General features: G+C 38.6%; 1 pseudogene; it reads left to right on the top strand.

Annotated features, from left to right (window-relative positions):
• Positions 1–9355: 9355 nt before the first annotated feature.
• LOC121035801 (ATP synthase subunit beta, mitochondrial-like) lies at positions 9356–10925 on the top strand (annotated as a pseudogene).
• The last annotated feature ends 3523 nt before the right edge of the window (positions 10926–14448 follow it).

Below are 14448 nucleotides of genomic sequence, written 5' to 3'. Positions count from 1 at the left end.
ATATTTTGAGATACATTTGTCTAATGTTTGCTTAACTTTTTTCTACTATGGACACAAAGGTTTTTATATGATTTTCTTTTTTCCGTTTTATATATAGCTACATTCTTCCTTTCAATTCCATTGTTACTTACCTATATTTTCTTCCTTTCTTAGTCAAAATTATGGACTATTTTTTTTTTTTTGTAGATTATGGTCTTGACAATTCTGTCTTTGATTAACTTTTTTTAAAATTTTTTAATGTTTATTTATTTTTGAGAGAGAGAAACATGAGCATGAGCAGGGGAGGGGCAGAGAGAGAGAGGGAGACACATAATCTGAAGCAGGTTCCAGGCTCTCAGCTGTAAATACAAAGCCCAACACAGGGCTTGAACTCACAAACTGCAAGATCATGACCTGAGCTGCAGGCAGACGCTTAACACACTTAGCCACCCAGGTGCCCTGTGTTTGATTATTTTGTTTCTATTTTGTAAGTTCCAACTGTCATTTTTCTTAAATCAATCATTTTTTTGAATTTGTGATTTTACTGTTTTTTGATTATGTAAGCAAAATGCTTCTGTCATACTTTATATTTTTTAATATATAAATGTGCACTGATGGTATAATGTTCCTCAAAGTTGAGCTTTGTTTGATCTTCTCTGTGATAATGTGTAAAGCTTTCGCTTTCCTTTAACTATTATTGGTTACTTTAATCTGTGACTGGTGATCTCTGATGTTTCCTTTTTTTAATATAATTTATTGTCAAATTGGCTAACATACAGGGTATACAGTGTGCTCTTGGTTTTGGAGGTAGATTTCTGTGATTCATCACTTACATACAACACCCAGTGCTCATCCCAAGTGCCCTCCTTAATTCCCATCACCCATTTTCCACTCTACCCCCTCACCCCCATCAACCCTCAGTTCGTTCTCTTTATTGAAGAGTCTTTTACAGTTTGCCTCCTTCCCTCTCTGTTTGTAACCATTTTTTCCCCTTCCCTTCCCCCATGGTCTTCTGTTAAGTTTCTCAAGTTCTACATATGAGTGAAACACGATATCTGTCTTTCTCTGACTGACTTATTTCACTTAGCATAATACCGTCCAGTTCCATCCACATTGCTGCAAATGGCATGATTTCATTCTTTCTCGTTGCCAAGTAATATTCCATTGTATATATAAACCACATCTTTTTTATCCATTCATCCATTGATGGACATTTAGGCTCTTTCCATAATTTGGCTATTGTTGATAGTGCTGCTATAAACATCAGGGTGCATGTGATCCTTTGAATCAGTATTTTTGTATTCTTTGGGTAAATACCTAGTAGTGTTATTGCTGGGTCATAAGGTAGTTCTATTTTTAATTTTTTGAGGAACCTCCACACTGTTTTCCAGAGCAGCTGCACCAGTTTGCATTCCTACCATTAGTTCAAGAGGGTTCCCATTTCTCCACATCTGCACCAGCATCTGTTGTTGCCCAAGTTGTTAATTTTAGCCACACTAAACGCTGTGAGGTGGTACCTCACTGTGGTTTTGATTTGTATTTCCCTGATGATGAGTGACGTTGAGCATCTTTTCATGTGTCTGTTGGCCATCTGGATATCTTCTTTGGAAAAGTGTCTATATCTTCTGCCCATTTCTTCACTGGGTTATTTGTGTTTCAGGTGCTGAGTTTGGTAACTTCTTTTTTTTTATTTTGTATTTAAAAAAATTTTTTACATTTATTTATTTTTGAAAAACATTGAGAAAAAGTGTGAGCAGGGGAGGGGAGGAGAGAGAAGGAGACATAGAATCTGAGGCAGGCTTCAGGCTCTGAGCAAGTGGTCAGCACAGAGCCTGATGTGGGGCTCGAACCCACAAAATGTGAGATCATGACCTGAGCCTAAGTCGGACACTCAACCTACTGAGCCACCCAGGCACCCCAAGTTTGGTAACTTCTTTACAGATTTTGGACACTAACCTTTTATCTGTTATGTCATTTGCAAATATCTTTTTCCATTACATCAGTTGGCTTTTAGTTTTGTTGATTGTTTCCTTTGTAGTACAGAAGCTTTTAATCTTGATGAGGTGCCAATAGTTAATTTTTGCTTTTAATTTCCTTGCCTTTGGAGACATGTAGAGCAAGACATTGCTATGGCTGAGGTCAAAGAGGTTGTTGCCTGTTTTCTCCTTTAAGGTTTCGATGGTTTCCTGTCTCACATTTAGGTCTTTCAACCATTTTGAGCTTATTTTTGTGAATGGGGTGAGAAAGTTGTACAGTTTCATTATTCTGCATGTTGCAGTCCAGTTCTCACAGCACCATTTGCTAAAGAGACTGTCTTTTTTTCCATTGGATAGTCTTCCCTGCTTTGTCAAAGATTAGTTGGCCATATATTTGTGGGTCCCATTCTGGGTTCTCTATTCTATTCCATTGGTCTATGTGTCTGTTTTTGTGCCAATACCATACTGTTTTGATGATTACAGCTCTGTAGTAGAGACTAAAGTCTGGGATTGTGATGCCTCTCACTTTGGTTTTCTTCTTCATTATTATGTTGGCTATTCAGGGTCTTTTGTGGTTCAATTCAATACAAATTTTAGGATTGTTTGTTCTAGCTTTGAGAAGAATGCCAGTGCATTTTGATTGGGATTGCATTGAATGTGTAGATAGCTTTGGGTAGTATTGACATTTTAACAATATTTATTCTTCTAATACTTGAGCATGGAATGTTTTTCCTTTTCTTTGTGTCTTCTTCAATTTCCTTCATTAGTTTCCTATAGTTTTCAGCATACAGATCTTTTACATCTTTAGTTACGTTTATTCCTAGGTTATTTTATGGTTCTTGGTGCAATTGTAAATGGGATTGACTTCTTTATTTCTCTTTCTGTTGCTTCATTATTGGTATATAGAAATGCAACTGGTTTTTGTATACTGATTTTGTATCCTGAGACTTTGCTGAATTCATTATCAGTTCTAGCAGCTTTTTGGTGGGGTCTTCTGGGTTTTCCATGTAGAGTATCATGTTGTCTGTGAAAAGTGATTTCATTTTGTTGTCTGATTCCAGATGCTAGGACTTCCAACATTATGTTAAACGACAGTGGTGAGAGTAGACATCCCTGTCATGTTCCTGATCTCAGGGAGAAAGCTCTCAGTTTTTCCCCATTGAGGATGATATTAGCTGTGGGCTTTTCATATATGGCTTTTATATGTTTAGGTATGTTCTTTCTGTCCCGACTTTCTTGAGGGTTAAGAAACAATGCTGTATTTTGTCAAATTATTTTTCTGCATCTATTGACAGGATCATATGGTTCTTATCCTTTCTTTTATTAATGTGATGTATTACATTGATTGATTTGCAAATATTGAACCAGGCCTGCAGCCTAGGAATGAATCCCGCATGATCATCATGAATAATTATTTTTATATGCTGTTGAATTCGATTGGCTAGTATTTTCTTGAGAATTTTGCATCCATATTCATCAGGGATATTGGCCTGTAATTTTCCTTTTTGTAGGGTCTCTGTATGGTTTGCAACCAAGGTAATGCTGGCTTCCTAGAATGAGTCAAAAGCTTTCCTTCCATTTCTATTTTTTTGGACCAGCTTGAGAAGGATGGGGATTAACTCTGCTTTAAATGTCTGGTAGAATTCCCCTGGGAAGTCATCTGGCCCAGAACTCTTATTTGCTGGGAGATTTTTGATAAATGACTTCAATTTATTCACTAGTTATGGGTCTGTCCAAATTTTCTATTTATTCCCATTTGACTTTTGGTAGTATGTGGGTGTCTAGGAATTTGTCCATTTCTTCCAGGTTGTCCAGTTGGCATATAATTTTTCATAGTATTTTCTGAAAATTGTTTGTATTTCTGAGGGGTTGGTTGTGATAAATCTAATTTCATTCATGATTTTTTCTATTTAGATCCTCTCTCTTTTCTTTTTGAGAAGTCTGGCTAGGGGTTTATTAATTTTGTTTATTTTTTCAAAAAAACAGCTCTTAGTTTCATTGATGTATTCTACTGTGTTTTTTTGGGGGGGGATTCCTTATTGTTTATTTCTGCTCTAATCTTTATTATTTCTCTTCTTCTGCTGGGCTTGGGGTTTCTTTGCTATTCTGCTTCTAGTTCCTTTAGGTGTGCTGTTAGATTTTGTATTGGGGATTTTTCTTGTTTCTTGAGATAGGCCTGGATTGCAATGTATTTTCCTCTTAGGACTCTCTTTGCTGCACCCCAAAAGGGACGTGGTTTCTTTTTCATTTGTTTGCATATATTTTTTAATTTCTTCTTTAATTGCCTGGTTGACCCATTCATTCTTTAGTAGGATGTTCTTTACCCTCCATGCATTTGGAGGTTTTCCAAACTTTTTCCTGTGGTTGCTTTCAAGTTTCATAGCGTTGTGATCTGAAAATGTGCATGGTATGATCTCAATTCTTTTATATTTATTGAGGGCTGTTTTGTGACTCTATATGTGATCTATCTTGGAGAATGTTCCATGTACACTCGAGAATAATGTGTATTCTGCTGCTTTTGGATGAAAAGTTCTTAATATATCAGTCCAGTCCATTTGGCCCAGTGTATCATTCAGGGTCATTTTTTCTTTATTGATTTTCTGTCTAGATAATCTGTCTATTGTTGTAAGTGGAGTATTAAAGTCCCCTGTAATTATCACAATCTTATCAATAAGATTGCTTATGTTTGTGATTAATTGTTTTATATATTTGGATGCTTCCATTTTCAGTGCATAAACATTTATAATTGTTAGCTCTTCTTGATGGATAGACCCTGTAATTGTGATATTATGATATTATGATGCCCTTATTCATCTCTTGTTACAGCCTTTAGAGTAAAATCTAGTTTGTCTGATATAAGTGTGGCTATGCCAGCTTTCTTTTGACTTCCCCATCCCCTCACTTTCAATCTGCAGGTATCCTGAGATCTAAAATGGGTCTCTTGTACACAGGAAATAGATAGGTCTTGGTTTTTCTTGTTTTTTGTTTTTTTTTAATTCATTCTGATACCCTGTGTCTTTTGATTGGAGCATTTAGTCCATTTACATTCAGTGTTATTATTGAAATACATGGTCTTAGTGTCATTGTGTTATCTATGGGTTTCATGCTTATCTGTCATGTGGTATCTATGGGTTTCATGTCGCTGGTCCTTTGTAGTCTTTGCAACATTCTACTCATAGAGTCCTCCTTAGGATTTCTTGTAGGGCTGGTTTAGTGGTGATGAATTCCTTCAGTTATTATTTTTCTGGGAAAACCTTTATCTCTCCTTCTATTCTGAATGACAGCCTTGGTGGATAAAGGATTCTTGGCTGCATATTTTTCCTATTCAGCACATTGAATATTTTCTCCCACTCCCTTCTGGCCTGCCAAGTTTCAGTAGATAGGTCTGCTACTACCTTTATGTGTCAACCCTTGTAGGTCAAGGCCCATTTGTCCCTAGATGCTTTCAGAATTCTCTCTTTATCTTTGTATTTTGCCAGTTTCACTATATGTCATACAGAAGATTGATTCCTGTTATGTCTGAAGGGAGTTCTCTGTTCCTCCTGGATTCCAATGTCTGTTTTCCTCCCTAGATTGGGGAAGTTCTTAGCTATGATTTGTTCAAGTACACCTTCTGCCCCTTTCTCTCTTTCTTTCTCTCTTCTTCTTCTGGAACGCCTATGATATGGATATTATTACGTTTCATTGAATCAGTTAGTTCTCTAATTCTCTCCTCATGGTCTAGAATTTTTTTTATCTCTCTTTTTCTCAGCTTTATCTTTTTCCATAATTTTATCTTGTATTTCACTTACTCTCTCCTCTGCCACTTCGATCCTCCCTGTCACCACATCTAGTTTATTTTGCACCTCATTTGCATCATTTTTTAATTTGTCGTGACTATTTTATAGTTCCTTGATCTCTGCGGCAATAGATTCTCTGCTGTCGTCTACGCTTTTTTCAAAACCAGCAATTAATCTTATGACTATTGTTCTAAATTCTTGATCAGATATATTGTTTATATCTCTTTGGAGTGATTCTAGAGCTGTCACTTCTTTCTGGAATTTCTTTTAATAATTCTTCTGTTTCATCATTTTGGCTAGTTTTCTGTCCCTTATGTGTTTTAAGAGCTTGTTATGTGCCTTGCACCTGCGAGCACTACTATATTAAAGAGGGGTCATACACTGTCCATGGCCTGGCCCTTCAGGAGGTGTATTTTGGAGTGTGTTACATGCTCTCTGTTGTTGTGACTCTGGTTGCTTTATCTCCCTACTCTTAATGAGGTTTTGGACCCTCCACCAGGTGTGCTTTGATTTGTTCATTGAAACAGCTCTGGAAAACAAAAATTAAAACAAGAAAAAAAAAAAACAGAGGGAAGTGGTGGTGGTGGTGGAAGAGGACTTATCTCATACAAAGAGAGAAATGACAGGGGTGGAGAAAAAGGAAAGAAAAGAAAATTGACCAGACAGAGAATCTATATGGCTTAATCCAGAGAGAGAGAAGAAAATAAAGGAGATATACAACAGGTATAAAGAGAATAGATTAAATATGTCTGCTTAAACAAGCCAACAACCAGAATAACCAGACTAAAGAAGGGAAGAAACAAGAAGGAGAAAAGGAAGAATATATATATAAAGAATTGTTGAAGAATTACATCAGAAAATGAAAACTACTGGGTGCCTTGCAATGGGTGGCAGTGCTGGTCTGGAGGAGGGGCTGTCTGGTGGGTCAGGGTCACTCTCCATAGATAGGCAGTTACCAGGCATGGAGGGGCGTGGTTTTATGTAGGCAAGTCCCATCTCCACTGTGGGCCCACTGTCCTTTCACTGAGGTCCCACCTTGTTGGAGATGGGGAGAAAAATGGTGACATCCCAAGTCTCTCCTCCCCAGACAGGGTATCCCAAACCATTCTCTTCAGACAGTCCTCATAGTGCTGCGTGGGCGCAAGTGGGCCGTTTTTTGTTTGTCTGTTTGTTTTCCCACTCCACAGAGTCCTGAGACTCCCCGGGGCTTGTCTGGGATTCAAACCCAGATATCCTAAAGGGTCCTGCTCCATGTGCCCTGAATCCAGGGAAGTGCCACTCTGCTCCACTGAAGGTTCTCCTTACAGTGCCATGCAGGCAGGAACGAGGCAGTTTGTCCCACTCTGCTGACTTCCTCGCCTCCCTGGGGCTTGGCTGGGATTTAAACCCCACTGTCTTAAAGGGTCCTGCTCTGTGTGTCCTGGTTCCAGGGAAGTGCTGCTGTGCTCCACCAGTAAATGGCCTCTGGCTGGTGGGCACAGGGTGGGTCCTTTGTCCTTTGAACAGCTATGTACCTTCTTTCCACAGCACTCAAGGGAGGGGATTGCTTTCTCCCACTGTGGACTGCTCCTCTGAACTAGTTACCAAGCATGGGGCTGGCACCCCTCCTCCCCAGGTGCAAGAACAGGGCAGCCAACCCCAGTCTGGAGAAAGCCCCATGGTTAGTAATTGCATCTTTCTCTGTTTTTGTTTTTTTAATGATCCCTGGTTCATGTTTTTCTCTTGTCCAAATATAGTCATACACTTCCTCAGCCTCTCTTTCTTCCCTTTGTCTCTCCGCAAAAGGGGATCCCTTCCCTCCATACCTACGCTGACCATTATATCTCTCCCAGTTTGCAATCACACACCTATGGCCTGCCAGGTTGTCCCCGTGGACCTCTGGAGATGTCTTTGTCATTCTGCAACCTGGACTCCTGGAATTCAAAGTCCTCTAGCCTCTAGACTGCTGTGTTTGAGGGATGAGGGAACTTCAAGTCTCCCTACTTCTCAGCCATGTTAGATCTCCTCTCTCTGATATTTCTGTTGTAATTGTTTTCAGGTGCCATAAACTACACCCAAATAATGCTGCAAACTTAATCACTAAAATTTCTGTGTGTCTGACTGCTCCACTGACTGGCTGTTCTCCTATTTCTCTCCCTGACCTCAGGCCTCTCTATTCCCTGAGACACAATAATATCAAAGTTTGGCCAAATGGCCTCTAAGTGTTCAACTAAAAGGAAAGAGTTGTACATCTCTCACTTTAAATTAAAAGTTAGAATTAATTAAAATTAATTACCAAAATGTAGGTGTCTTACAGCAAACAGCCAAGTTGGAAAGCAAAGGAAAAGTTATTGAAGGAAGTCAGAAGTGTTACTTCAGTGAACAAATGAATGACAAGAAAGCAAAACAACCTTATTGCTGATATGGGGAAAATTTGAGTGGTCTGGATAAAGGATCGAATCAGCCACAACATCCTCTTAAGCCAAAGCCTAATCCAGAGCAAGGCCCTAACACTCTTCAACTCTATGAAGTCTGAGAGAGGTGAAAAAGCTACAGAAGAAAAGTTTGAAAGTAGCAGAGGTTGGTCAGAAAAGAGAGCCTTATATGGAAAAAAAAAAAATGCCATCTAGGAATTTCAGAGCTGGAGAGCAGAAGTCAGTGCCTGGCTTCAAAGATACTCTTATGAAGGGCTAATACAGCTGGTGACTTTAAGTTGAAGCCAATGCTCATTTACCATTCTGAAAACTCTAGGGCCTAAGAATTATGCTAAAGCTACTATGCCTGTGCTCTAGAAATGGAAAACAAAGCCTGGATGACAATACATCCCTTTACAACATGATTTACTGAATATTTTAAGCCCATTGTTGGAACCTACTGCTAAAAACAAAAATAATCTATTTCAAAATATTTCTACTCAATGACAATGTACCTGGTTACCCAAGAGCTCTGATGGATATGCACAATGACATGTATGTATTGTTTTCATGCCTAACACAACATTCAATCTGTAACTCATGGATCAAGGAGTAACTTTCAAGTCTTATTATTTAAGAAAGACATTTTGTAAGTCTGTGGCTTCAATAGATAGTGATTCCTCTGATAGATCTGGGCAAAATAAATTGAAAGTATTTGGGAAAGGATCTACCATTCTAGATGCCATTAAAAGCACTTGTGATTCATGGAAAGAGGCCAAATATCAACATTAACAGGAGTCTGGAGGAAGGTGATTCTAATCCTCATGGAGGACTCTGAGGGGCTCAAGACTTCCATGGAGGAAATAACTCCACTGTGGTGGAAATAGCAAAAGAACTAGAATTCGAAGTGGAGCCTGAAGATTGTGACTGAATTGCTATAATCTCATGATAAAATTTTCATGTATGAGAAGTTACTTCTTATGGATAAACAAAGGAAATGGTTTCTTGAGATGGCAAGTATTCTTGGTAAAGATACTGTGAATATTGTTGAAATGATAACAAAAGATTTCTAAATCTTATTAGTTGATAAAGGAGTGGCAGGGTTTGAGACGATTGACTCCAATTTTGTAAGAAGTTCTACTGTGGGTAAAATGCTATCAACAGCATGTCCTGCTATAGAGAAACTATTTGTGAAGAGAAAAGCTAGAGTCCACTCCCACGATCTGCCATGTTGGGTTCTGTAGGTTGTGTGGCCTCTACCTTGGCCTCCAGGGCCCTGTGGGGACTTGGCCCCTCCACACTGCTATGCCAAGCCTAGGTCTTACTGCAGGCCACCCTGGCAGCACTCCAGCTTGCCAGAGACTATGTTCCTAAACATCTCCTTCCCTGAAGGCAGAAACTGCCACTGGGGATATGCTGATGGTCATCAGTGCAGTGGTAGGTTTTCAGTTTGATGAGAGACTACCACCCATCCTAAATGTACTGGAAGTGAAAGGCAGAGAGACAGGGTTGGTTTTGGAGGTGGTTCAGCATTTGGTTGAGAGCACTGTAAGGACTATTGCCATGGAGGGTACAGAAGGCTTAGTTAGAGGCCAGAAAGTCCTGTATTGTGGTGCACCAGTCAAAATTCCTGTTGGTTTTGAGACCTTGGGCAGAATCATGAATGTCATCGGAGAAATCATTGATGAGGGAGGCCCCATCAAGTTTGCACCTATTCATGCCGAGACTCCTGAGTTCATGGAGATGAGTTTTGAACAAGAAATTCTGGTTACTGCTATCAGGGTTGTGGATCTGCTGGATCCCTATGCCAAAGGAGGAAAAACGGGGTTCTTTATTGGTGCTGGAGGTTGCCAGACAGTACTGATCATGGAGTTAATTGACAATGTCATCAAAGCCCATGGTGGTTACTCTGTGTTTGTCACAAATACTCTGGTATTTGTGAGAGGACCTATGAAGGCAATGACAAACTATGAGTGATTGAGTCTGGTGTTATCACCTTAAAAGATGCTACCCCCAAGGTAGCACTGGTGTATGGTCAAATGAATAAACCACCTAGTGCTCATTACAAGGTAACTCTGGATGGACTGACTGTTGTTGAATACACAGAGACCAGAGGGTCAAGATGTACTGCTATTTATAGGTAATATCTTTCACTTCACCCAGGCTAGGTCTGAGGTGTCTGCTTTATTGGGCAGAATTCCTCCTGCTGTGGGCTGTCAGCCTACCCTGGCTACTGATATGGGTACCATGGAGGAAAGAATCACCACCACCAAGAAGGGATCTATTACCTCTGTACCTGCTGATGATTTTACTGACCCTTCCCCCTGCCCATTTGGATGCTACCACTGTATTGTCCCATGCTATTGTTGAGTTGGGTGTCTATCCAACTGTGGATCCTTTGGATTCCACCTCTGGAATCCTGGATCCCAACATTGTTGGCAATGAGTATTATGATGTTGCCTATGGGGTACCAAAGATCTTATAGGACTAAAAATCCCTCTAGGACATCATTGCCACCCTGGGTATGGATGAACTTTCTGAGGAAGACAAGTTGACTGTATCCCATGCACAGAAAAATACAGCCTTTCTTGTGTCAGCCATTCCAGATTGCTGAGGTTTTCATAGATCACATGGGGAAGGTGATACCTATGAGGGAGAGTATGAAGGAGACTATCAAAGGATTCTAACAGATTTTAGCAGGTGAATATGACCATCTCCCAGAACACCCCTTCTATATGGTAGGTCACGTTGAAGAAGCTATGGAAAAATCTGATAAGCTAGCTGAAGAGCATTCATGAGGGGATCTTTTTGGCAAACTAAGCACTCGTTTTTCATGCTGTCCCTCTCCTTGCCCCTAATCCAAAAATCTCAGTTTATACTAGAGACCATATGTGAGCCTTTCCTGAAGACATTGTATTATGTCTGAAGATTATTTAAGGTTTCTAATAAAATGTACACTCTTCAAAAAAAGGGAGTTAATTCATGCTGCAAACTTTACTGTTGTCTTATTTTCAGAAATCGCCACAGCCACCGTAGCCAACATCAAGGCAAGATACTTCACCAGAAAAAAGATTGTGACTCATTAAAAGCTCAGATGATATACATATATATGTATATGTATATGTATATGTATATATCTTTTTATTTTTTATTTATTTTTAGAAAACTTTTTAAATTTTTACTTATTTTTGAGAGAGACAGAGTGCGAGTGGGGGAAGGGTAGAGAGAGAGGGAAACACAGAATCTGAAGCAGGCTCCAGGCTCTGAGCTGTCAGCACAGAGCCCGACGCGGGGCTCGAACCCACAAACCGTGAGATCATGACCTGAGCCGAAGTCGGACGCTCAACCGATGGAGCCACCCAGGCACCCCTGTATATATCTTTTTAGACATAGTAGTATTGTACACTTAATAGACTACAGCATAGTGTAAACATAACTTTTATATGCATTGAGGAACCAAAAATAATATGATTTGCTTTATTGTGGTATTTACTTTATTGTGATCTTCACTTTATTATAATCATCTATAACCAAACCTGCAATATCTATGAGGTATGCCTGTAGAATATTTTATAAGCTAGAGACTATGTAGATCCCATATAATAATTTCCCACTTTTAATTATTTTTAAACTGTGTGTATAATAGCTTTTATAAATCAGTAAAACTATTTATTGTAAGGATATTGAATTTTATTGAAATAGCACTAATTTTTAACTGTAAAATAGTTTCTTAATATAGTGTTTATACAAGTTGCATACTAATTGTGAAATCATTGTAACTGTGTAAAGATATAAAGAAGAATGTAAAGGCCAATTGAAATCCCAATACTTTGAGAAAACAGCCATAAGCATTTTAGGGCTGTACTGCAATGCCTCTCTCTTTGCACACACACATGTTCTTTTTACAATGAGATAATCCTTTCCATTATGCTTTGCCTGGTGGACACTTGTTCAGGGCCAGACACTTGGAAATGTGGTCTCCATCCATGCTATGTCACTCACTTTATTTGTCCCTGGGAAAGTCTCTTACTTCTAACATCTGTAATGTTGAATAAATATTTATTTAATGCAGATCTGTTTTGAAATACCCACAAGTCTTCTGTTTAACGTAACAAAAACAGATTTACATATTAGCCTGAAGGTTTAAACAGGGTTCTCTCTGGAAGCACAAGTGGCAGGAAGTTCTGACACTGGGAACATTCCATAGAAAATGCCCTGCCCCTGGGTATATAACTTTAAATTCATGAACTATCAACAGGAGCTTATCTTCATTTGCCCCATGGGAGGAAATGAAGGGAAAGTAATGGAAGGGTAATGAGCAAAGCAGAGCTTCAGTAATAGAAAAAGTAAAAACAAATTGTACTACATTTTCTTTCCCACTGCCTAATTAAGGTGCGTGTTTGTGTATATCTGTAAGTATGACCATTCTACATTCTCTCATTTAAAATTAAAAAAAATAAAGACTGATATAAAAACCTATAATAATTATGGTAATAATATGGGGCGCCTGGGTGGCGCAGTCGGTTAAGCGTCCGACTTCAGCCAGGTCACGATCTCGCGCTCCCTGAGTTCGAGCCCCGCGTCGGGCTCTGGGCTGATGGCTCAGAGCCTGGAGCCTGTTTCCGATTCTGTGTCTCCCTCTCTCTCTGCCCCTCCCCCGTTCATGCTCTGTCTCTCTCTGTCCCAAAAATAAATAAATGTTGAAAAAAAAATTTTTAAAAAAATTATGGTAATAATAGTAACTACATTTGCATTTGTAAACTGCTTTACATATTTTAAATTGTGTTGTCTTATTTAATACACACATGAGCCATTTGAGTGGCAGGGGATATATTATTCATTTAAGGAATTAGGAATCTGAGACAAAAAAAAAGTTTTGTGACTTGTTCAAGGTTACAAAGCTGCTTTATGACAGACCTAGAACTAAAACTATCATATCAAGTTAGCTAATATGTAGCTCATGGTTCTTTCATGCTAAGGAACATAACCATTTCCTTTAAATCTGCAAGGAAAGCAACATGTTATGCACTAAAATATATTTAAATACAGGGCCATTCCAGGTTTCTCTGATGTACCCAAAATTTTAAGTTATAAACTGAATAGGTGTTGCATTTTAAATATTTTACAAACAGCTTATATAAACATTACATGCTTTGCAAACATAGCTTTTGAGTGATGAGAAGAACTTTAGATAGGTCAGTATAATTAGGTTCTTTTAAAACTAAGAAACAATGGGGCACCTGGGTGGCTCAGTTAAGCATCCAACTCTTCACTTCGGCTCAGGTCGTGATCTCACAGTTTGTGGGCTAGACCAGTGTGAATCTCTGCACTGACAGTAGAACCTGCGTGTCACTCTCTCTCTCCCTCTCCCTCTGCCCCTGCCCCACTCGTGCAAATGCTCCCTCTCTCTCACTCTCTCTCTCTCTAAAAATAAATAAATAAACTTTAAAAAGTAAGAAAATTTTAGACAGTTTAACTTATCCATAGACATAGAGTTTTGGGGATACAGGGCAATGTGCAATGTGCAGGGCCATTTAGATTGTAAAATGAAGTGTGTGTGTGTGTGTGTGTGTGTGTGTGTGTGTGTGTGTATAACTTGATGAGTTATACAATATTAAGAAACTCAGTGATTTATCCAGTAATGCCTATTTGATAATTATTTTAATTATTGAATTACATAGTCATGAAGGTTTTATACTGAAACTTTTTTGTTAAAGTAATAATATATTGACAAAAATGCACTCATTATGTGAGTGCAACTTCCCCAACAGATCACGTTGAGTAAATATAACCACATTGGGAATAAAAGTTGAACCATTATCATAACTCCAGAAACCCCTTCCTGTTCCTCTGACATCACTAAGCACCCCATATTCTGAATTCTAGTAATACAGATGAATTTCATCTCTTTTTGAACTTTATATATATGAAACATACAATATGCACTTTTGTATTCTCAATTTTTTGTTCAGCACTGTGTTTATGAAATTAATTCATTTAGTTGCATGGAATTATATGTGATTGAACCACAATTACTTAAATCCATTTGACTATTGATAAACATTTGGGTTGTTTCTAATGTTGGTAATTGTCAATAATGCTAGTACAAAACTTTTCATATAAGGCTTTTGATGAACAACATGACACATTTCTGTTGAATTTAACGCTAAGAAAGAAAGGTCTTGATCGTTGGCCTTCCTTTAGATCATCTTTAGTGAATGCTGATATATAGATATCCAAAGCATTGTCTGAAAGAATTAATTGATCTAAATCTCTGAAAAATATATTCGTTACTGCATTGAATCAGTAGACAAATTTGGA

The sequence above is a fragment of the Herpailurus yagouaroundi genome, unplaced genomic scaffold (genome assembly GCF_014898765.1).
Source record: "Herpailurus yagouaroundi ecotype Mexico unplaced genomic scaffold, PumYag 162, whole genome shotgun sequence".
NCBI classification, from domain to species: domain Eukaryota; kingdom Metazoa; phylum Chordata; class Mammalia; order Carnivora; family Felidae; genus Herpailurus; species Herpailurus yagouaroundi.
This window is presented reverse-complemented; position numbering and strand designations above follow the sequence as displayed.